Source organism: Ixodes scapularis, unplaced genomic scaffold (genome assembly GCF_016920785.2).
Source record: "Ixodes scapularis isolate PalLabHiFi unplaced genomic scaffold, ASM1692078v2 PGA_scaffold4__175_contigs__length_147842914, whole genome shotgun sequence".
NCBI classification, from domain to species: domain Eukaryota; kingdom Metazoa; phylum Arthropoda; class Arachnida; order Ixodida; family Ixodidae; genus Ixodes; species Ixodes scapularis.
Genome location: NW_024609879.1, coordinates 39,445,838 through 39,471,002, shown reverse-complemented (window position 1 = coordinate 39,471,002; position 25,165 = coordinate 39,445,838). Strand labels below are relative to the sequence as shown.

At 46.6% G+C, this 25,165-nt stretch overlaps 1 long non-coding RNA gene across 1 annotated transcript; it reads right to left on the bottom strand.

Moving 5' to 3' along the window:
* Positions 1-1,273: 1,273 nt before the first annotated feature.
* Positions 1,274-10,457, bottom strand: LOC121837708. The gene is made up of 3 exons (XR_006078312.1): positions 10,358-10,457; positions 3,980-4,133; positions 1,274-1,446 (listed from the first exon to the last, which is right to left on the bottom strand). It is a non-coding gene; the product is annotated as an uncharacterized LOC121837708 (long non-coding RNA).
* Between the last annotated feature and the right edge of the window lie 14,708 nt (positions 10,458-25,165).

The window sequence follows — 25,165 nt, the reverse complement described above, 5'->3', positions numbered from 1 at the left end:
CGCGATATGTCCTGCCGCGGACTGTGACTCATTTCCTTCCTCAGGAATTCCTTTGATAAGCAGGTTACTTCTTCTCATTTGATTTTCGAGAGCATCTACAGCACTGTACAAGCTATATAATCTTTGCTGTTTTAAAAGTACTGCTTAAATTTTTTTCCTTTATTTCTGAAAATGCTTTGTTTGTGCGCTTGATTTGATATTATACTTCTGTGATTTTGCCTACCACACCTCCTAGTCTTGAAACCCAGTTTGTTAAAGGGGTACTCCACAGGTTTTTTCATTGTCTCCGATTTGCTTGAAATTTTGCTAAACTAACCAACAAACATCGCGAAATAAGTATCCCAAATATTAGGTCAAAATATTGTTTTTTCGCAAAGTTATTGAATTTACAGTTTTGGTCCTCACCGTGTTTTTCAAGCTCGAAGTCTCTACTGGCAACAATGAAAAAGTGACGTTAGTGGAAGGCAGGGGTTCACTCTTTGGGCTGTAGATTTTGTTTTAAACTGATTCAAAGCAGTTTCATGGTGTCAAATGAATGCTTGGGAAGCTCGCTGCAGTACCCGCGCTCCAGCACGGAACAAATGATTGGCGTATTCTATTTTTTGGCTGCTTGCTCGACTGGGAAGCCTGCATGCCACTGACGTCACGGCACTGAAAAGTGCGCGTATATTTGAATGTTGGTTTTTGCATCATTTTCATTTGCCGATTTCACAATACCTGTTATGAATTTCACAATTCTAAATACCATACCGGAGAGAGTAAAGGCCGGGGTGTCAGAAAATATAGTTAAATGAGGTAGCTCAAAAAATCGGTGGAATACCCCTTTAAGTGTTCGATCCCCGACGTCAGTAGGTTTAATTTATCCAAAGTTTTTTTTTCTGATGCCTTGGATTGTCAGGGATAACAGTGTTTAGCTTCTGAAGTACTATTTGGTCAAGTTTGATATCATCAGGCCCAGGGTTGGCCTCAATGTCACCACAACACATAAGCAGCTGTGCGATGCAAAGTATTACTGGCAAAATGTGAGATCTTGGGAGTACTTTGCGCAAAAAACGAGGAACTACTTTCCAACTTCCAGGGCTGTTTCCTTTTCCAGACCGTATTTTTCAGGCAGGATATACCAACCCGTGCTCTATAACCATACAGAAATCCACACCCATTGTTGACACAGTATGCAAAGATAGCAATAAAAAGCTGAAAAACAGTTGCAATGTGGAATTTGCAGTTGAAGAAAAAAAAATTAACAGCAATGAGGCTATACAACTCACCTAAAACGGAATGATGTTCAGAGGTAGAGTTCAACACTTGACCACAAATCCCGCTTGACTGGACGTGGGCAGGCCTTTTTGAAGGATTGATGATCCGGTGTCGCTAGTGTACCCGATGGTTTCCAATAGTGAAGCAGCACGTGGTGGTCTGCCTTGGAATCCAGGCGATGACACGGTCCTTCAACAGAATGGCGTTCAGAATTGGCGAGTTTGGCACTCGACCGCAAATCTCCTTGGGTATTCCGCATATTACATGTTAAGCGCTTGATTTGATTGGACAACAGCCCATGTCTAGATGAACCCAATTTTGCGGGGTGGGCGCTACCTCGGTATCTTACTGTAGTGTGTTGTACTGAATATAGTTCCAGTCTTCAATGCTCCTATCGACCCTCAAATTTGAAAAAAAGATATGTGCAACCTTACACGAGTTTATGTGGAGTGGATACAGTGAAGTGCCATCTAGATGTTTTGCCTCAAGCGTGACAGCAAACGAGAAATTGCCGGCAAATGCAACAACAGCATGGTCACACCGTGCAAGAGGCAAAAGCATCTTTTTTCTTTGACAAAACATGTAGTATCCCTCAAAGCAGCAAGTTGAAAAAAAAAAAAGCAGATGTTGCATCTTTTGGAATCTCGGCTACTTAAAATCCATTTAAAACAAAACAAAACACATTCAAAACACCAAAGATAACATCAATCGGTCAGCTGCGACATTTCCAAGTGCCTACGCATCGGGTTTATGACGCGTCATACGGGGCGCGTTAAGCGATATATCATCAGCAACAAATGCTAAGAAACAATGGCCATTTTAAAAGACGACGAGAGCACTGGGCACTATGAGAGACAACGACAAGGCCTTAAAACGTCGAAATCCCTATTATTGTTAGAAAGAGCGTTGCTTTTTACATGTAAATCTCAGCTAGTTCGTTGCCCACAATCCTAAAGGGGCCCTGCAATCATATTTAAGCGTCTACCTTTTTCGCAGTTTCCACGTCTCTTGAAGTTCGGGCAAGCCAGCGGGCACGGAGAGAGTAACTAAATATCAGTGTAACATATTTTAACCGGACGACGCAGAAACCTCCTCCACCGACGAGGGCGACCCGCGGTACCAAACGCGCGCAATATTTGAAGTCTCTGATCCTGGGCTTACTACTGGTCAGTGCCGCTAAAAGCCTCTTTTTAGTCGAAATACAAAATATAGGTGGCACGAACCGTTTCAATTATGTATAAAAATAGTTTTTATTCAGTATTTTAGGTCAGAAAAGGAACAAATGCAGTTTATAAAGTACGGAAACAACAAATGACCCGTCGACATACCTGCCACCAAGCTGTGGAAAAGGCGACGCATACAAGAAAGGAGTATGGGATCAGGCGCCGACACGAAGAGGTCCCGGATGTACACGGCGGCGCTGCGGTCGTATGGACAGGAGGATCCGACCAGCTCCGAGCGTTCCGAAGGCCTTCGGCGAGAAGCTTTGTCTTGCGGTTTGGGCGTTTCGCGGTATGGCAGTGCGAAGTGGCTCCCCCTCTGAACTGACTTTTACCCCGTATTTGCTGTTGTTTGTGGCCAATGAAATGTCATGCCAAATTAGTGTTTAATCGCGCAGCAAATGCAAGGAGAGCCGCTCTGGCAGCCCGCTGCATACAGCCTATCCAGAACATGCTTTAGTGGCGCCCTCTCGCGCCGTCGACACAGAGTGCAGCAGCCGTGAGCGCTCACGATAAGCCCACTACCCCTCCTCTAGCTTACGGCCACTCGAGCAACCAAGGACGTCATGAGGGAGGTTATTTTTTGCTTGTTTTTGTAATTTTAATTTGCCTATAACTTTTAAAATAAACCAAATTTCGAGAAAAGAAAAGTTTCACTAAGTTACTACGTTCAGTGCGCTCAGGTTCGGTGCAAATTAAAACCAGGAAAAAAGTCCTTGCAGGGTCCCTTTAAAATTGAAAGAGGGCATCGTGACAGCACTTGATACAAGGACATCCGCGCAACACAAGAAGTCGAAGCAGCCAGGGCATGAAGACCTCAACGGCCGTGTACATGTGGTACCTAAAGCATGGACTAAAAAGATTCCAAGGCACTGAACTATGCCTGTTTGTCATGCATTGATAACTTCAAAACAAGCTCGGCTGGAGGCAGCGATGGATTTGCATCACCTTCTGCAGATTGTTGTAGCTGTGCCAGATGGCATCTAGGCCCCCAACAATAATGCTGAGAAAAATGTGACCGTTCATAGAGATGACCGATTAACATATCATTCAAATTATTAATAATGGCTATTCTTCAAATGATCAGGATAACGGATTTGAGGTTTCTCCTACTACAGCAGTCACGTCTCAGGCAACAGACGCTTCAGAAATTATCAGAACTTTTGCCGGTTTCCATGACGACGACGTCGAGATACAGTTGCCGTCTGATTGAGAGGATCACTTCATGCCACTTCTTTCAGAAAATGTGAACAGTGCACATTGACTGATTTCTAGAATTCAAGCTCGTTCATGCACCACCACAAGTAATCTTTCGTGGCTGTTTGGCGATTTCATGACAAAAAGTTCCTACAGTGACTAACATTTTCGGATGTCCCATAAATATCGCTGCAGCAGGATTAAACTTTCGGCCTATATTTTCATGCTGTAGTTGGTGTATTTCTATTATCTCCACAAAGTAAGACAGGAACTGGCAACGGCCACAGCCCCTAGACGTTGCTTACCTTGTCGGACGAGCTGAATCCACTTGAGAGGGCCATATATTTTCTTCAGCCAGATTCTCCTCGGCATATCAAACACCCAATGCTTTCAGGCAGATGTCCTTGACACAAGACAGTCCCCGTTGACCATTCCAAGTGCAGAGCCTTTCACAGTGTCCTGAAGTTAAGTAGAAAGTGGTTGGTGAAAAGACAGTGGAGAACAAGAAATATCGCCAGCAAAAAATAAAAATACTGTGAATCAAGCATGCTGACAAAACGAGTGGTTGTCTCGCAAATACGAGATGGAGGTTTGAAAGCAGTGGTGGAACTGAAAAATTATGATTCGGAGCAGCTCTTGTAGCAGGGAACAACGGGTTTTAGAGCAGATTCCCATGTTTGGGAGCAGACACTTTTGAGCTTTCATGTCAAAAACTTTTTATACAATCCCTTTAAAAGCGAGCCTGTGAAAAAAAGCTTCAGTTGTTGGAGTGTGTGGAGACTATTTAAGGTAGCACACCTACAGGGGGCTTGGCTACTACAGATATTTATTTATTTATTAAACAATCATACGCCATTTTTTTCTTTTTTCAGATGTTTCAATCCCTTTTTAGGAATACCGATGGCATCTTCGGTTTGTGTTTGACATAAAAAAGATGTGTTTGGCTATTTTGTAGGGCTTGTATCACGGTGAGGTAATTGTCACAAGTTCAACATCAAAAGGGCACTTTCGTGTTGAAGGCGTCCCACGCTGTCCTCAGTCGTATTAAACCTGCTACTGTTCGTAGAGCGCCTAAGCGGAGCACACAGCTACTTTAACTGACCACACCAAGTAGCACTACTTATTCATGAGATCAATGTGAGCACCGTTCGCACAAAAACCAATAACTCTTGGCTAGGCATGCACAAACAGTGGGTTTTGGGACTGAAGCAAATTCAAACTGAATTGTGGTTTTGGCCGAATAGTTTTGAATTGAATATTAAATAGTTGCTGCGCCCTTATTCATGCCTTTCACTACTGTTACACCATGCTTAAACAAAAATTCAGCCGAACTCACAAAGGTCGTTTTTAAGCTTCTGATCGCCCACTTATGAGCTCCGTTAAATTTGATCTAGCTATATTTATAGACTGTGGCCTCAGAGAGTCCAATGCCTACATTGGGATGGCAAGTAAATGACAGATTTGACATAAAGTTAAACACGTAAGGAAGCCACACCATACTTAATTGAGGGGAATTATAAATCTTCTTGCTATATAAAAATATTTTATTCAATTCTGAATTAACACAAGCACAAGTAATGAACACAGGCTGTTAAAACATCGCTGCATAACATACACTCTTGCATAAAAGCCAGAGTTAAATTTTGAAAATTTTACTGTGACATAAATATCACCAATCATGTTTTCTTTTTTTTTTTTTTTTATTACACCAGGTGCGCACATGCGTTATTCGACTCTGAAGGTGTGTTTTTCGTCTAAGTGCGTGGCTGCACTGCGACGAAGCGAGTCACGAGATCGGGGTGTCAGCTCCACAGGTATTACTTCTCCACAGTGCATCGGTGCTTGAGGAAAAGCGCACTTAAGGGGTCTAATCCGTCGCAATCAACACTTCGAAAAGTATGAATACTGCAGTTAATTTTGAAGCGAACACTAACTTTCTTATTCTCCCGAAATTTCGTGGAAACACATATCATGGACAGCTTTATGTGTATACACGTTTTGTGGACACAAGTGTCATGGACACACGTTTCATGGACACACAATTCGTCAACACTATCAAATGATCGAAACTCGTCATGGGCATTTCATCGCGTGTGTATTAATGGGAAGCGTGTGAACCGGGTATAGGCCGAAACTACCCATTCCCGTTTTAACCCGTCAGGTTTCAACCCATTCCCAAAACGAACTTCCCATTTGAACCCGTCCCGTTTTGACCCATTCCCGAAACGGCCTTCCCGTTTCAACCTGTCCCAATTCAACCCATTCTCGAAACGCCCTTCATAGTTGAACCCGTCGTCGAAACATCCTTTACGTTTGAACTCTTCCCATTTGAACCCGTTGTTATAAAGCCCCGCACATCTCAATCTCTTCGCGAAAACTGTCCATCGTTCTAACCCTTGTTTGCGCAGTTTTCCTTCTTCAGAATATGTCCCGAAATCACGTTAATGCAATTATTGCAAAGGTGCAGGCGAGCTATTCAGTTATGTTGTGAAATATTTTTGCGTGTTAACGTATTTTTAAAATATGCAACACGTTCAGACAAGCTTCAATTAAATATATTTCTACTTGAACCACTCAAAATGTTTATTTCAAGATGGTCCCCAAAATGTGTAACTAAGAAACGGACTATATACACTGCGCGACAATGTTAAAACGAACACGATGTTAATGATTTTTCTAATTTTCCTTCAAAACAGTATTAGAGGGTACCAAATCGTACCGCGTAGGTTAGTGGCCCAGATGAGCACTTTCAAACACAGTAATAATATTGATGGCAGTCTTTTGATTTCTTTTTTAGACAAACAGCAAAAACATACAATCGCTTGTTCGCGCTAACAGTGTCGAGCTCAGTTCAATAATAGGGAGCTTTCGTAGACCGTTTTGGCCATCGCGCGACGCTCTCCGCAACCCGCTACGATACCCAGAACTCTACAGTCAAGACCATCGGTGCGCAGGCGCAGTAGCGGCTTCTTCGTTGGGGAGGGCTTAGCGGAAGGGGAAACGCGGTCTACGAAAACTTCCCAATGAAGTCTTATAATAACGCTGGCAAGCACTTTGAGTAAGCAAAAATTAGCGTTGCCGAAGGTTTTATATCAGGACGCTATTTTTAGGTTACCCAAAGCGCTTGCGTACGTTATTCTAAAACTTCCTTATAGTGAACGGGATATTTTGAAGAGTGATAAATCAGACAGGTTGACGGGCGTATGATTGCGACTTCACTATCTTGCGAGTTAAAACACAAAACCGTCGTGTACACAGGAAAAAATCATAAACTACAAAATGCTATCGCCTTGGTTGAGAAAGTCGAGCAGGAAAATCGCGTCATCAGAAAGGCGACACTCCAATTGTGATAGTTCGCGGCTGTCACCTGGTCCGCACCGGGCACCACCATTTGCAAGCTGCTTCAGAGATATCCGTGTCAAGGCCTCATCCCGTTTGTTGAGGTTGATGAAGCTGTAAATGTTTGGGTGAGCCCTCCCTGACAGCGTTTATTTTACGGGGTTGTGTCAGGAGAGGGATAAGTAAGGAAAGCAAGGAGAACAGACACTGGACACTTGAACCTAGTCAATTGTTAACGAACAACACAAACGAACCGACCCAACTGATAACGAACGATGGCTGAAGCGGGAAGGTTCTTTCGGGATAGGGCGAAATGGGAAAGGATGAAACAAGAAGGTCGTTTTGAGCCGGGTCGAAACGGGAAGGTTGTATTGGGAATGGGTCGAAACGGGAACCACCCTGTGAACACACTCATGTTTACAAACAAGCTGTAGCGCCCCTAGAGGATGCCAGTGGCGCCGTTCTTCTTACAATATTTTGCCACCAAGTGGAGAGGCATAACGGAGCATGCGCATTGGTTCTACTGCAAGAACGACGGTCGCTTCCCGCAATGCTTGGATAGAAAATGGCGTACCACTGTGATTCACCCGACTACCAGCGACCTCCGCGCTTCCCCGCGTCCCGTTGTTCGAGAGTACCAGAAGTTGCAGAGTGAATGTTACGACAGTATGAAATGCAGGACATTTTGAAGATTTGGGAATTTCTTGCGGGACGCGGGACACGAGCCCTCAACGCGGGACAGTCCCGCGAGTCACGGGACGGGTGGTCACCCTAGTTATGGGCAACGGCGACCTTCTTGCCCACACCCCCATCGCGCATGCCCGGCGTGGGCGGCGTTCGCTAGGGGCACTCCGGTTTGTTTGTAAACATGAGTTGGTGTATAAATCCGTGTTAACTTAGCCCTCTGAAACCACTAGCCAGTCTGGTTTGTGGTTGGGTAGTCTGTTAGCGGAGAGCTCCCCTCAACGGACACCTGGCGCCATCTGTGGAGGGGCGGAGAAAGCTCCACACCGACGGAGAGCTAGCGCCACGGGTGGAGAGGAGAAGGAGGATCGCAAGAAGACTCGCGCACGTCATGTCGACTGCAATTTGTAATCCGTGTTAATCCGAATTAAATCGTTGAGTTTAATCAATATCACTTCTTCTTGACCACAGTCTCAACTAACATGGCGACGAGGACTCACTAACGAAGACCACGCGGACGGGCAAGCAGCGAAAATTTGGTATGAAGCGACCGACGACTGCCTGAAAAGAAACACGAGCAGGCGGCCCACGGACGACCTGACGACGGCATCACGATACAACGCACCAAGTCACTGCAACAGTTATGTCATCGACTGACATAACAGCGAGAACGCTCAAACGACGCCCAAGTCGACATCAAGCCGAAAAGCACCACCGCATGCCGCAACCGGCACCGAAAGTGTGGTGAGCTGTCAACACGTGCACCAGCGACACCAGCGAAGAAACGCAACAAGCAACGACCGTACTGCCGTACATAACAGACTGAGGACACCGGCTGGTCAACGACTGGGGATGGCGAGGAACACATACTCTCGGATCCGTTTCCCGACCTCCACGGCGTCAGTCAGCGGCGTCCCCATCCACGGCAAAACGGAACGCAACGCGACGAGCGACTATCGGCATGACTGACCGAGACAAAGAAACGAAACACTCGACGCTGGTTTACGACGAGAAAGACAGCGACGATCCACTGCGAACGCCCCTACGAGGTACGCTGCAAACAAGCACCTCATCGATGACGAAAAACGAGTCAAGCCCGGAGCTTGCGACGCTCACGACGATGGTACAGAGTGACCATGGCCGAGCCCAACGTTACTTTGACCGAGACAGCACCGAACTTTCCAACAAGATTTTCACAGAGGCAGCGTAGACGCCCCGCATGGCTCACAGACTTTGTGACAGACTGCGAGGACGCAGTATTTTGAGTGCGGGCGTGTTAGTGGAGAGCTCCACTCAACGGACACCTGGCGCCATCTGTGGAGGGGCGGAGAAAGCTCCACACCGACGGAGAGCTAGCGCCACGGGTGGAAAGGAGAAGGAGGATCGCGAGAAGCAACAAAATGGTGAGTTGGGCCAGTTGGTTCATAATGGGAAAAGACAAGCGCCTAAAGACTAGGACAAGGCGCCTTGTGTCGTCGTCTTCTTACCTTGTCCTAGTCTTTCGGCACTTGTCTTTTCCGATCGCGAGAAGACTCGCGCACGTCATGTCGACTGCAATTTGTAATCCGTGTTGATCCAAATTAAATCGTTGAGTTTAATCAATATCGCTTCTTCTTGACCACAATCTCGACTAACAAGTCGAAATACTGTTTTGAGCCACGAGAAGGCAGGAAGGGTGTTTTAAATGAGGACGACAGAACGGGGCGCATCGCAGTTGCAGTAGCAGCTGCGTGTGAAGAGAAGACGCTACGACGAAGGAGATTGGAAATGAAAAGACCAGACGCGTGCGCAACTTCCGTGCAATCAAGGTGAAATTTTAAAAACGAGTACCTATTCTATACTTGCACATAGGATAACACTAGAGGTCACGATCGCCAATCGGTCTCTTCTCAATAAAGCTGCGCATTCAAACCGCTCATTGCTCACACAGCGGAGACTCCATCCAAAGCTACGAGCTTCGTTTTGCAACACCCGTCATTTAACATTCGTCCACAAGCCCAACGGTAATGTTGGGCTGCAGTGCCAAAACTGCAGCCCAAAACAAGAGTAAAGCTATACGCACCCCGGAGTGCGCTTCGGACGGAAATGGCTATACGCACTCCGCTTTTGCCGTATAAAAAGAGTGGACACAACGAGTTTCCTAAGCGGTGTGGTGGCATAGGGGTTAGGGTGTTCGCTTCATACGCAAGTGGACGCGGGTTCGATCCGCGGTGAGCCTACTTTTTTTTTTTTTTTTTCTTCTGAAACATTTTGTTTTGTCGAGGCATTTGACGATATTTACGACATTTCCTTTTTTGCGATGAACAGTAGAAAAAAAAAAAATCGAATGTTGTCGAGAAACTTTGCAGAACTAAATGGTATCGGACTCCCTTTCCGGAGGTGCGATCGGGGACAGCGGGGCTTGGATTGCCGGCTGGACGCCGCGAAGCGGCGTGTACTGGTTACGCTTTGTAATTAGCAGCCGATACTGTCGCCGCGAAGCGGCGTGAACGCAGGCGGGGGGCTGGGTTAACGAGCGCCCCAGTGATTCACGCGCCGTTCGAAAAGGGTGGCCCGAGCGGCATGATCTCTCGGAGGAGTGCGTATAGCCATTTCCGCGCGAAGCGCACTCCGGAGTGCGTATAGCTTTACTCCCAAAACAAACACGTGCAATCTCGTACCTGGAGCCTCCCGTTTACCGCCGGTGCACCATGTCTTGACCTAACCCGATTTCCTTGGTATCAAGACGATCGGGATAACGCTCCGCCACACCACAAGCACATCTCTCTCGAAAACTAGGACCCACAACTCTATGCCAGTGCTCTATGCTACGAACTTGCCGCCCAATACACAGCCACTGCTTTGTGTTTACCTTGGGTGCCATGTTTGTTCAGCGCGAACAAATGGAGTAAAAAAAGCCTAAAAACGGATCTTTCAAATTGGGCGGTAGCCAGCGCTCTCTATAAAGTGTATTCATTGAAGCTTTCTTTTCCTTCATCACACACACTCTGATAATGATGTTTCGAGCTACCATTCGGTGATGTCCCCAAGGAACGAAATAAAAATATATGTAATAAATTTACTACTTCCATAAAGCCCTGCATGCAACACGGCACGCGTTGCACTCTGGGAACTAGTTGACTATACTCCGTTCCACCTTTAGTCTGAGCGCAGTGGACGCCACAGGCCATCCCAGCCGATCCAGCGCCGGGAGAAAATCGCGTGACCTGCCGGTTGGGCAGAGGGACACATGGAGCTCAAGGTCACGTGACACTCTCTCCACGCTGGATTGGCTGGGATTACTCCTAGCGTCCGCTGCGCTCGGACTGAAGGTGAAACGGAGTATAGGGAGGAGAGAGGCATGGTTTCGGTTTCGATCGACACGTCGACAAGAGATTATACAGAGAGCGTGAACTATAAACGGCCGTTATCTCATGTTTTCTGGTCCCGAGAGCGCCATTTGTTATAAACTAACCTAAATGGTCAGATCTCGAAGCTTTAGCGCAAGCCCGAGACGTATAGCTTGTCCTAACACATGCTTGTTGTATTTTTGCACTTGAACCTTTCTGTTCGCGGTTCGAGGTATGTGGACGAGCCAGGACTGGGAATCTCGACGCTGCGAAGCTCGGGGATCATGCTTGTGTACGAATCAACAAGCTGTAGCAACCAATAAGTATCCATACATCGAGCTGGCGCCTTTACATTAGTGTTGTTGATGTCTGTTTGTTTGTTTCGTGCGTCCATAGACGAAATATAACTTTTTGATTACTGTTTTTCTTAATACGCCTGTCCCCGCTTGCATTCCACTAATATTCAACATCGCGTATCCGTATCCTGCAATCGTATAGGCACATTCGCACATACAAACCGTTTTAAGAAAGCAAAAGTCGAGCACTTGTGTGAAAAATGTCGCACCGTTCGTCGGAAGTGCGCCGGACGGGCATGAACCCTTATGCGGTGCGCCAAACGAACGAAATTATTCAAAGCGCATTTGACGGTTGGTAATGGCCATAATATTTGTTGTGTGTTTGCTTTCTTCCTGACTGAGTATGCCGAGTTAATTTCAGGCCCACCATTCAGGCACACATCTTGGGCGTCAGTAAAAGCTCGTCCAACAAGGCTTAGCGAGGAGTAGGGGACGCTTGCTATCCTCTGTCGTAGCTAGCCGATCTCAGTGTTTGCGAATCTTAACCTTCCATCAGCATAAAATTTGAGTGGGAGATATATGATGACACGAGGAAGACATCATAGTAACTTTTGTACAGTAGTGAGGTCGAATTTATTGCGTTTCCTGAATAGTTCATGCGTCAACGCTGGGCTCAACTTTGATACTCCTGTGAGGATGCGGCTTGCTTTTCGCCCAATGAAGTAACAAGAAGCGGACGTTTGGCAAACAAAATACGCGCAAGGCTCAAGGCGGCCAATTTTCAGCAGTAGTTCACTGGTACTATAGACGGGACCACTTGTGGGGTGAGGTGACTAAGCCACGTCTTACTAAGTTTGCCTTTCACACGCACAATATCCGGTGTTTCGGGAACCAAGGAAAGTGCCCCGGTCTTCGTTTTGAATCGATTGAAAATGAGTCTATTGTACATTCGTAAAAAGTCAGATAATCGAAAACGCAAGCAGCGCGTTCGGTCGCGGCGTGATAGCATGAGATGAAGCTGCTCAGTCGAAACCGAAACTGAGTGGCCAACTAGTTCCTAAAGTGCACTGCGTGGTATTTTGCCGCGATGGGGCGCGTCGCCTTTTGGAAGAAGTCCAATGCCGCTGAGTGGAATGGATTGGTGTTCCACGCGCCACCCGCGCACGCCTTCCCCGTATAAAAAATTTAAAGTAAATATCCAGAATAAAACATTGACGAACGCGCGTGCAAGGTGCCTTTTGTTTTAGGTTGTTTACTTCTGACGCCAGCACGTGCGGCGCGTGGAACACCAATCCCTGCATTTTCCTTGATGCTTGTCTTTTATGGCGAGTTCGTTTGAGTCCACACCTGTGCAACCAAGGAGGTTGGAAGTACTAGGAGGGGGCACGTTGCAATATTGGTGAAGCCTAGTCGTAAAAAGTTTAAACGATTTTGTGCCCAGCGTGACCGCAGATCTCTCTGGCGATTGGTGCGTCTGACATGTCACGTTTGAGATGGATGGTTGATTGTAGGAGGATCCCTGCAGGCTTGCGCGCGCTCCGTCCGGTAGGTTTTATCAGATCGAAGGCTAGACGAAGGCTAGCTACGGTCACGTGATGTGGTGAGAGTAAGGAGGAAAATGAGAAAGAGGCGATGCGTCAAGGGAGCATGGTTTGTGGAGGCCACGCGGCTGACGTCATGCCCTCTCCTACCCTCCGTGCGTGCAACACTCTGCGAGTGCAATGCATTCTGGGAGAGAACTCGAACGGTGCCAGTGCGTGTGAAACGAATTTGCTACCAACTAGGGATGATTCTGGTTGCCACCGTGTCGCTCCGTCTCCGTGGTGTCGCCGGGTCGGTACTTTTGAGAGAAGGGGGGGGGGGGGAGGATTTATTAAATCTAACCTTTTTTATTTACAGTTATGTTCATTCACCACTCAGTCAAGCCCCTTGCGCAAGTGAGCTAGTTGAAAAATATTTTGAAACCCTGATGTGTGGGGAGAGTCAGCTTTAAAGGGGCAGTCAAGTGGTTTTTGAGTTCGTGTTTTGATGACAGCTGAATTTAGACGCCTTAAGTATCCCTAAAAACCAAAAAGTATAGTCATGCGGTGATTATTTCTTTAATAAAAATGTAATTGAAGGCCGCCAAATCTCGGATCCATCCGAAAACGAAACCACTCTCATTGGTCGTCGCACGCTTATCAAAAGGATCTCGGGCCAATGGCTTTGGACGACGTTCCGTTGCGCAGTGATCCCGAGGTAGCCGCATCGGCCGAACCTCTTTGTCATTCGAGCTTCGATCATGGCGGTGTCCTCTACGCTCGAGGACCTAACGCCGTTAGAGGTTGAAGTTCTTCGGCGGACAGCCGACCTGGGGATGATTTCCTATGACGCCACTCCGACGTGCGATGTGGACGATAGCAGCGCTTCGGAGTCATGTTCGGGTTCCGAGGACGACGAAACGCAGACCTTTCCGGGCGTTCTTCGATTTGCGGTTGGGGCAAGTCGTAACCAAACCAACGTTTGACATCGCAGCGTTACCTCTGGTACGTGATGTCAAAGGATGTCGCCACGTTGACTTTCGCCTCGGGAGAACGGGGGGAACGCTGGTTCAGACATGTGCAACGAGCGCGTACCTACGACTGCGTCCGTTGCAACCGGAGCGACCGGAACGACCGCACTGCGCCGCGCGTACACGCACCTGTAACCACTACAACAAGCGCAACGGGTCGTCAGCACGGCGACCGCTTCTGTACGCCGCCGTCAGCTGTGTCAGCGGCCCCTCTAAAAAAGGGGACGCACTGCTACTCAGTGCCGTAGCAGAATATAGACAGACAGTTTTCTAGTCTAAAGCTTTATTATTTTTTCTTGATAGGCTTGCAGGGTACAGCGAATGAAAAAAATAAAATAAAAAGATGCAGAGCCGTCTTGGACGATCACGACTCTAATACACGACATTGCAATAGTACAAATATCGCCACACGCCTTTTCTACGATTATAAAAGACAATGTAATCTTAGCAGCGATATAGCAACGTAGAAATATGATTTCGTGATCAGAAAGACGTTGCGAGCGTTCAGGATTGCTAACACTAATCACTTTTCTCCGGTGATGAAAACGCGTGAAAATTCGTATCCTTTATACGGTACGCGCCAGTAATACCTTGAACTTGAGCACACGCATGAAATGCGCCAAATCAGAAATCCGGGCGATGTTCGAGGACACAAATGCTTAGAAAGCACCACTGTAGTCCAAGTAAACAAACACGACGGCACGGGCGTTTCTGCTGTCTTGAGAGTGCCGCCACGACATCGCCGCACGAGTAGGTGGATGTTCCCTTCTAGTACGTGCTGGGTTATCATAGCGAAACACGACGAAAATTCACAGTCAAGGATAGCGCTTTTACGCGGAACGATGAGCTTTCACCAGGCCGTCCATTCCGACGATCACCACCGACGCCACGTTTGCGGATAGAAGGAGCCGGCCGGCCCGCGACCGGCACGACCGGCCTGCAACGCGCGGAGATACGTGCGCTTCCGCGCATCCCTGGGGAACGGGAAATTCACCCCCCGCGGAGGAAGGCAAATAGAAAACATAGTCCTTTGTTTGTGAAACGATAATTGCGCTATCGCGTATTCTAAACTAGAAATATTTTACGTCTTGTGAAATTATCATGCACAACATATTTAAATGAACTGAAAATTGTTTTTTTAGCGAAACTTTAAAAGGACCGCCAAAATTTTCAAACATACGATAATTTCATTGGTCCTCGCAAGTACAGAAAAGAGTCCGCACGTATCTTATTCCTGCGTGATTAATAGGCGTTTCTGCCTTCTAAAACTGAAGATACTCATTCACTGACACTTCCTTAACACCATCGCACCAAAAAGTAGCTTCTCCAAAAACCGCTTGAGTGTCCCTTTAACACAAACACGAAGAAAATGTTTTATTTTAATTCAAACTTTGAATGGGACTAGTTGGTTCATTGTAATCTAAAATATTAAAAAGCGCAAAAAAAAAAAAAAGAAGATCGAGGTACACCTAAGCATTCCCTATGAGTTGTGAATGCGAAAGCATGCAAGCCGCTCGTCCGCTCCCTTTTTCGACTGCTGCGTATTTTTCGTCGCTGGTCAGCGCGTGTGCTCCATACTTGTACGTAACTTAAAAGGATACTTCAACGAAATTTGAAATATTCCCGTCGTGTTCAAAAATAGGTTGAATATGATCCATAATATCCGTAAATGACAATCGCAAGTTTGTATTTTGAGCCTGGTGGCTGCATTTTTCGTTGTAAACGGCCCACTCTGGCAAGCGCTCGGAGAAGGCCCAGTGGAGACCACGTGACATCCAACGCAATCGTGACGTAGGTCGTCTCAGGACGAGCAAAGCTACGGCGAGGCTGACGTCGAGAGGATGGCCTAGTCGTTCCAGCCACCGAAGCGGCTGCTTTTGTACGAATTTTGAGTGACGGGTTAATCTTCTGTAATCTTGTAGGAGGACAATAGCGACTTCTGCGACACACAAAAGACATTCTCGGGAAGAGGGGAGTTCGTCCTGCCCCTCTTGTCTCGTCGTGGCCGGAGGCGAGACAAGCTCCGTCTCTATACTTCGTTTCAGCTTCGGTCCGAGCGCGGCCGATGTTATAAGCCAAAGGGTCAATCAAACAGCGAAAGATGCACAACGTCATGGCGTGCTCTCTGCGCTTGATAGGACTAGCCGGCGGAGGAGCACGCACAGAGAGACGGCGAATACAGGCTGGTCCAATCAACTGCAGAGAGCACGCCATGACGTTGTGCCTCTTTCGCTGTTTGATTGGCCCTTCGGCTTATAACATCGGCCGCGCTCGGACCGAAGCCGAAACGAAGTATAGCTGTCAAGGTTCCCAAACGGGCATTACAAGCCAGGCGTTAGCGACATCCACCAGGTGCTCTTTGCTAATCGTTTCATTCGTTTTAAAATTCCTTTTCGTCACTTTTTTAACAAGATATTGGTGTGTTCGATGTGATGCTGCTCCTTTGAGCACATATAGGCCAAAAAATGAGCGCCGAAATTTGTTGTACTATCCCTTTAAATACTCTACTCAAGTTACTGTATCTTAAATACTTTTGTGAGTAACTTGGTAACTTGCAAATACTTTTGAACGTCAGTATTTAGTGCTCTAACTTACTTTTTTCAAGTAACTTGTACTCATTATAAAGTTACTTTTAAGTTACTTTCTATTATTTTTTTTATTTCTTTACAGGCGGAAAGCTTGGAAAATATTGAACTCCAGTTATTTTGGCTAGGCGTCTTCCATTGCAGATATATTTTGTGCCAGGTAACACAGTGCGCTTCCGTGCTTCTGCTGAAAGAGGTGACACGGAGAAGCAGGTGTCGCAGCCTCAAGCCGAGCGAACGCGTGTCGTTTCTTCTAACTGGGCAAAATGTCGAAGCACATTTACTTACAATTTGTTTGTGGCCAAGCCCAAGAGCAACAGAGATTCCGAAGCAGAAGGGCATGCGGGTGAAAGCATAAGATACATACGAAGGCTCCAAGCCAGAGTGAGGGCACTTGTGTCGGAGAGAGGGTGGGTTCTACAAGTGTCTGGTAAGAGTCGACAGTAAACCGGAGTTTACTTTTCTATGTTATGGAGTATAAAAGAAAGCCTTCCAGCTTAAAAAATGCCTCTGTATCCGCACGCAGTCGCACACACCGCTCGTTCGTTTCACTACACTCTCTTCGCACACAAGACTCGTAAGGCGCCACTACACGGCTCCAATCCGGCGGCCCATCCCGTATGGAAATCTTATATCTGGGCCATATCTGGCCATATCAAACATTATATGATTATATACGGCGTATATACAGACTTAGCTGGCATATATACAGACTTATCTGGCGTATATGCAGCCTGATATGGCGTATATACAGACTTATCTGGCGTATATACAGACTTATCTGGCATATATACAGCCTGATATGGCGTATATACAGACTTATATGGCGTATATAAAGACTTATCTGGTGGCCGGTTTTCAATATATTAAAAAGTTAGAAAAAAAAGTAAGAAAAAGTCTTTGTTATCAAACTCTGAATGACTCATTGTTCGCGAGCAAAATATTAGCACAAATAATCTCAAACTTCAGCTTTGACAAACTTAAGTTTGAGATTATTTGTGCTGTTTTTCACGAGCATTTCAATCTAGCTTAATTATTTCAAAGTGGTAACATCACGCTCGAATAGACAAGTTGCTGAATCCCCCAAGCGCCTCTGCACGTACTCGAGGAAGAATGGGGACAGTGTTTCTTCAGCTGCCTAGTGATCGAAAATTTCGACCACTTCTATGGTTACACAAATTTGAGTGTAATTCGGAGTCACCCTGAACACGTGTCGTACAGAACCCAAGTACCCGCCACACCACTTTTAAAATGTCCCGCCAGTGTCAGTACTGTGCATTCCGTCCAACCTTCAACCTGGGTGAGCAGCAGACATATCTCTTACATTATTATCATTCTCGTGCAACTTCAAAGACGCTGATATTAACTTAGAAACGCTAAAAATCTCATAAACAGCTCCGCGGAATCCGAGCTAAATCCCGGTTTTGGTTGTTGTGATTTCTCAGCTTTTAAGTAATTCCTGCTAAAACAACAATCACGAGAATGATAATATGGTAAGAGATTTCGGCGGCTCAGCCTGGTTGAAGTTTGGACAGAATGCACAGTATCCTAAACGCTGCCATTGACGAAAAAATTAAAAGTGATATGACAGGTACTTGAGCCCTAGGGGAGGCTTGTTCACGGGGACTACGAATTACACTCGAAACTGTGTAATCATGGAATTGGTCAAAAGTAGCGATCACTAAGGAGCTGAAGGACCACCGTTTCCATAACTCCTCGAGTGCGGGCCGGGACACTTGGAAGAATTGTAGGCAATAAAAAGATATAAAGCGCTGATTTCAGGCTTGTGTACTTTTGAAATGCCTGGCCAGATCTGGAATTTCCTTACTTAGCCAGATCTGGGATTTCCATATATGGCCAGGGGTATCAGGCTATATCTGGCGTTATGAGGCTATATCTGGCAGATATACCATATCAGGTTATATGTGGCCAATCTTTTATATGGCCATATCTGAAATCTTCAGATCTGGCCAGATATAAATTTTTTGTAAGGGATCGCTCGTGGCGTACGCAGCATTACTTGAAGAAATACTTTGTAGCGGAGGGTTAACAGAGGGGGAAACACGGTCTACTAAAACTCGCTATTAGCGAGTTTTAGTAGACCGTGTTTCCCTCCGTTAACCCTCCGCTTCGAAGAAACCGCCACTGCGCCTGCGTGCCGATGGCATTGGCTGTAGAGTTCCGGGTCGCGGAGGGGCTTAGCGGAGGGGGAAACACGCATCTACTAAATTGCGCAGCGGCGGTTTCTTCGTAGCGGAGGGGGAAACACGGTCTACTAAAACTCCCTATTGCATTCGGTAGCACGAATGACCGCCGGCGCCCATCACGGTGGCGCCCGCTCTCCCCTGGCCTGGACTCCCCGACCCCCGACTGCACGGCACCGCCAGTGCAATGACAGGGGAAGCGGAAATGAACACCCGACACAAGGGGAGTGTCGGAGGCGAGCCTTAAAAGCTCCCTCCGCAGGCGAACGGGCCCCGCGCTGCCCTCGCCTATGTCCTCGCCATAGCAAGAGTATAAAAGCAAAACTTTTTTTTATTTTTGTTTCATTCGTAGTTACTGGGGACCAGTGTTGCGGAATGGGCACCCCCATTCCATTCCAATTCCATTCCGAGAATTAGAGTTTTCGATAATTCACTTCCTTTCAACTCCTAGGAATGGGGACACTGGGCCCATTCCCACTCCTGGAATGGATGAATCGTTCCATTCTATTCCTCTAATTCAATGTAAAAATTGGCACTTGACGGCTACATATTGCGCAATGTTTCCGGTATAAGCCGCATAAAGCTGACATTCTCAAACGCATAAACAATAGCAAAAAAATGCTAAGTCCCTCAAAAAAAGCACTGATCTTACTAAACTCATGGTGCTGGATTGCTTGGGCTGACTCAAAGCGTCCGCAGCGGTCCATCGCAAGGTAAAACAAGGTACGCAGAGACTAAAGTCAAAGGAAATGAGCGGGCATCCGCTAGCTTGCTCGTAACCCTAACCCACTTGAATATAAAACATATAACACCGAAAACAAGCATCGGAACAAAGACCAAGTAAAAGGCGGACTTATACGTCAAAATGCAGTATAAAAAAAAAATGAAAAAAAACAAGCGTCGGAGCAAAGCGCAAGAAGAGAAGAGAGAAGTGAATCTCAAACCCAGATTTCACGCTTCAAAGGAGTGCGCGCGAATGAACGTGGAAGGCAGCAGGGTTGGCCACCTGCTGAACAACGCTCCTCGAGCTATACTCCGTTTTTAAAGGGTACTTCAAAGAAATTTGAAATATATTCGTCGTGTTCAAAAATAGGTTGAATATGATCCACAATATCCGTAAATGACAATCGCACGTTTGTATTTTGAGCCTGGTGGCTCTATTTTTTGTTACAAACGGCCCATTCTGGCAAGCGCTCGGACAAGGCTCAGCTTAGAGCACGTGACATCCGACGCAATCGTGACGAAGGTCGTCTCGGGACGAGCAAAGCTACGGCGAGGCTGACGTTGAGGGGATGGCCCAGTCGTTCCAGCCACCGAAGCGGCTGCTTTTGTACGAATTTCGAGTGACGGTTTGATCTTTTATAATCTTGTAGGGGGACAATAGCTACTTCTGTAACACACAAAAGGGATTCTCGGAAAGACGGGAGTTCCTCTGGTTGTGCATGGTTGAAAAAACTCCGAGACTGCGGGTAAACGACACAACACTAAAAAGTCTCTATTCCTCCTTCCCCTCTTCTCTCGTCGTGGCCGGAGGCGAGACACTCACCGTCACTAGCTGTCAAGGTTCCTAGACGGGCATTACAAACGAGGCGTTAGCGACATCCACCAGGTGCTCTTTGCTAATCATTTAATTCGTTTTAAAATTCCCTTTCGTGACTTTTTTAACAAGATATTGGTGTGTTCGATGTGATACTGCTTCTTTTAACACGTATAGACCATAAAATAAGCGCCGAAAATTCGTTGTAGTATCCCTTTAAAGGGGTAGGGAAATTAAATTCCAGCGCTCATTTTCTAGGTTGAATGTGTTACATGTTGCACTATAACCTCAAAAATACCAGTCTTCCTTTGAAAGGCACAAGAAAACTAATTTTAAGGCTAAATAAACGATATTTCAAGGTGCACCTAGTGGATGCATGCGGAGCCTATTTGGGAGGCAGTCTAGCAACGTTGTGGAATCTGCTACGTAGTCGTGACGTAGCAGATTTCTTCCGAGCAGCGCCGCTCTTTGGCATTTCAACATTTTCCCTCTTAGCTTTCCTCCTCAACTCACAAGTTGCGCATTGTACCAAACGGTCCAAGAAGACGGAAAGGAAGGACTCCCCTCTTTCTTGCACCCTCGTTCGTGCAACCGGAAACAGCCATTCTCCCCCTAGAAGATTAGCCCGTCGCTCAAAACTCGAACAAAAGTTGCTTTCCCCACCTTATTCAGCCCTAAGCTGACAGTGTTGTGAAAACTACGTGCTCCTTGGGCCAGCCACACGCTCGTCACCCCACGGGTACTTTGAACGGCTCGCTTGTAACGCGCTGACTTTATTTACACCACCTCAACGCTGACAACACCACCAAGGGCAAAGCTCATAATCACGCCAGCCTTGCTACGTCACGAACGCGGGGTATCTTTTCTTTCTGTTTTTGTTTGCGCCGGATATCCCATGACGCATGGCGCTCTCCGTTCGCTTCTCTTTGAGCGCTTGCTCGAGTGCACCGTTTGGAACGAAAAACATAGCCAGTCGTTCAAAATACAAACGTGCGATTATCATTTACGGTTATTATCCGTCATGCTTAACCCATTTCCGAACGAAATTTGAATATTTCAATTTTTGTTTCCGTACCCCTTTAAAGAGATACCACAACGAAATTTCGGCGCTCATTTTTTGGTCTATATATATTCAAAGGAGCACTATCACATCGAACATACTAATATACTGTTAAAAAAAAGTCTCGAAAAGGAATTTTAAAACGAATTAAACGATTCGCAAAAAGCACCTGGTGGATGTCGCTAACGCCTCGCTTGTAATGCACGTCTAGGAACCTTGACAGCTAGTGACGGTGACGTTGAGTGTCTCGCCTCCGGTTATGACGAGAGAAGAGGGGAAGGAGAAACTCCCCTCTTCCCGAGAGTGCCTTTTGTGTGTCGCGGAAGTCGCTATTGTCCCCCTACAAGATTATAGAAGATTAACCAAACTCACAAAATTCGTACAAAAGCAGCCGCTTCGGTGGCGGGAACGACTAGGCTGCGGTGACCTAGAGTAACTAGGCCATCCTCTCGACGTCAGCCTCGCCGTAGCTTTGCTCGTCTCGAGACAACCTACGTCACGATTGCGTTAGATGTCACGTGGTCTCCGCTGGGCCTTCTCCGAACGCTTGCCAGAGTGGGCCGTCTATAACGCAAAATACAGCCACCAGGCTCAAAATACAAACTTGCGATTGTCATTTACGGATATTGTGGATCATATTCAACCTATTTTTGAACACGACGGGAATATTTCAAATTTCGTTGAAGTATCCCTTTAACTTATGTTGTACCGCAGCGAAGGCTAGAAGCGCGAGCTCTTAGCGTTGGCAGCTGCCCTCGTTGCACGAGAGCTTGTGCCGCCGAGATGTGCCCTAGAGCAAGGAGCTCGCGCTTGTAGCCTTTCCTGCGGTACAACATAAGGTGAAACAGAGTATATAAGAAAACATCAACTGATCATCTTTCGGCGGGGTGTGAGTCGACGAGTTATCAGAGCTCTGAGAGCTATGAATTTCCCACAGTCTATGTGCGCGCGTGCATCCTCCATGCAGTCGCGCGCGCAAAAAAAAAAAAAAAAAAGTGCAAGACATGAAGGACGATGAGGAGCCGGGCATGGCGGTTTCTTTCACTCTAAGAAAAAAAGGGTGTAGTCGGGTGCATCAGGCGCTCATACACCCTTTTCCTGAAAGACGCACCCTCCGTTGCCCAGCCAGTGTGCTTGTACACCGACAATGAGCATCCCTCTCTCCCCTAAAAACATCTAGGTGTACCAATGCACCGCCACGCTAGCCCCGCGCCCCCATCAGCTTGTGCTTGGATTCCACCATGGGGTCACTCTTTGGGATGGGCAGTTTCTTAGGAAGTATGGAGCTATCGTGTTCCCTCGGTATTGACAGTAGACTGGACGCTATGCTTGTTTTAGGCCAATCGGGTCTCCGGGTAGGATCACGTGACTACAGTCTCCAAGCTAGAGATAAGGCAGAGCACGGCACCAGCCTGAAGGCCAAGGCCACGGATAGCATCCACTGCACTATTAACTTTGGGTCGAACTTTTAAGAGGATATAAGCGACAAATCCTTTCATTGTTGGGTTGCCCCTGAAGATAAGCCTTTGCGAGGGTGGCCCCTTTTGGCCTTGAAGGAGCTGCAATTTTCATACTTATTTCTTTTTCTTTCTCTCCCTAAGCTGAAAGCATGGAAGAAGGCGCGCAGCTGTCGGACCAATAAACCGAAGGCTTTTTTTATCCCTCGACTCCTCTGTCTGAGCGCGGATACGGCAGCAGCGTGATCATGTGGTAAAGGTTTCACGGATGACGTAGTAGCTTTTTTCGACCTCGGAATGTCTGCTTCCCGGCCTAGTTGCTTGTGTGCTGTGCTGCGACCAGCGGGGCTGTCGTAGATTTCGCCCGCGACAACGTATTCGAGAGTACCAAGATTTCCGGTGTTTGAAAAGTCCTACGCGTGTATCGGCAACAGGGGATTTCTTCAAAAAAGCCCAAGGAAGTTATGTGATGTGTTTAAAGTTCGGTTCGGCAAATTACTGCTTCGGACACATCGTGTTGAATCTTCACGGACCCCTTTCTTTTCGTTTTTGTGTTTGTGTGGTTCTGCAGTGCCCGGTATATCGGATTACATATTTCAAGTCCGGTATTTTCATCGTAAGTGCACTGCAACCTACTCCTTTGCAACAACTGACCGTTCCGTTCCGGATTACCTCTAGAATTAGGCAGTGTCTATTTTCTATCAGCCGGGAGAATAATTTCCCTGAAATTCTATGGGCAGTCGCCTGCCATTAGCTGTATAAAATCATGTGACAACTGCAGGTGGAATACTGACTTTCTTATTCTCCTGGCGTTTTGTGAAAACACGTTTTTGTCGATACACGTTTTGTAGACACGTTTCATCGACACTAACGTTTCATCTTCACTCGTTACGCAAAATGCGCGCTGTAGGGACATTTTGTCGCGCGTTTGTCTCTGAGGCGCGTGCTCACCGACCCAGCCGACCCGTTCGCGCCGCTTCGTGGCGACAGTCTGCGGCGGCTCATTACAAAAATGTTAGCCCGCCTGTCCCACCCATACACGTCACTTCGCGGGTACATTCTGGGGCGGCTCATTACAAGAAAAGAAAGGAGAGAAGCTAAAATAGTAAAGCTAATCTGAGCTGTCGATGAAACGTCGTTCGATGAATTAACGGCGACTGCCGGTGGATATTTGTGGAAATAAATCTACGAGCTGCTGGCAGAATGGACACTACCTAAGACTCAACCCGGGTTCTTGTTTGCTTAGTAATCTTTTCAGTTGTGTAAAAGCTTCTTTGTACTTCTTCAGATATCACGGATTGCTTGCAAGTTTGTACTTGTTCACGGAATAGGCTGTCTAATAAACTTCTATGAGATTTGAAAACAATACCGTGTGTCCGTTTACTTGCCTTTTTGCAATCACCGGGGCGTATACATTTTTTACTGTTTTCCTTGATGTCTTAAATAGGTTTATGAAGTTATGAAACGGGTGCATAAAGTTATGTAACCATGCACCTTTGAATCGGGTGCATCTGTGTTCTGTTCGAATTCAGCGAGTGTAGAAAGAGGTGTAACAATACACTATTGAACGGGGTGCTCCTGTGTTCCCTTTGAGAGCAGTAGGTGTAGAAAGGGGAGTAATGGTACACTATTGAGCGGGGTGCGTCTGTGTTCCCTTTGTGTGAAGCGGGTGTATGAAGAGGTGCAATGGTACACCATCGAATGGGGTGCATCTGTGTTCCCTTTGAGTGAAGCGGGTGTAGAAAAAGGTGTAGCCGTACACCATCGAATGGGGTGCAGCTGTGTTCCCTTCGAGTGAGATTTCTGTAGAAAAAGGTGTACATGTGCACCACACCAACGGGTGTAGATGTACTCCCATATTTGGGGTGCACTTGTATTCCCCCAAAGGGTGTAGTATATGTGACAAGCACTTACACCCCCTATGGGTGTACCCCATGACACCCTTTTTTTAGAGTTAACCATAGTTTTGTTTAACCCGAGACTGGGGTATTTCGGAAAAGGGACGAGAAGAAAAGAGGCCACAAGGAGGCGACGTCTCAAACACAGCTAAGGATTTTATTCCATCGTATGCACTTTTATACACACCACGTCCACACACCACCAACCAAGTTGACCAATGACAACATAACACCCGGAATACACTAAGCCAAACATATGCCCAAAACATTACAAAAGAAAAATCTTTCAGCCAGACAAGATAAGCCTCCGACCACACAAAGTCAACAAAGAACCGTTAAAAGGTTTTTTCAAACCCGCAAACACACGGAACCAAAGGGAAAGCAGGGTTAGGCAGTATCGCGATACAAATGTATCGCAATAGTATTTCAGGAATACATTTCGTATCTGTATTTCTGTATCGCAATACATTTTTTTCGCCAGTATCTGTATTTCTGTATCGAAATACATTTTGAATGTTCCTTTGTATCGCGATACAATCAGGGTGAAATGT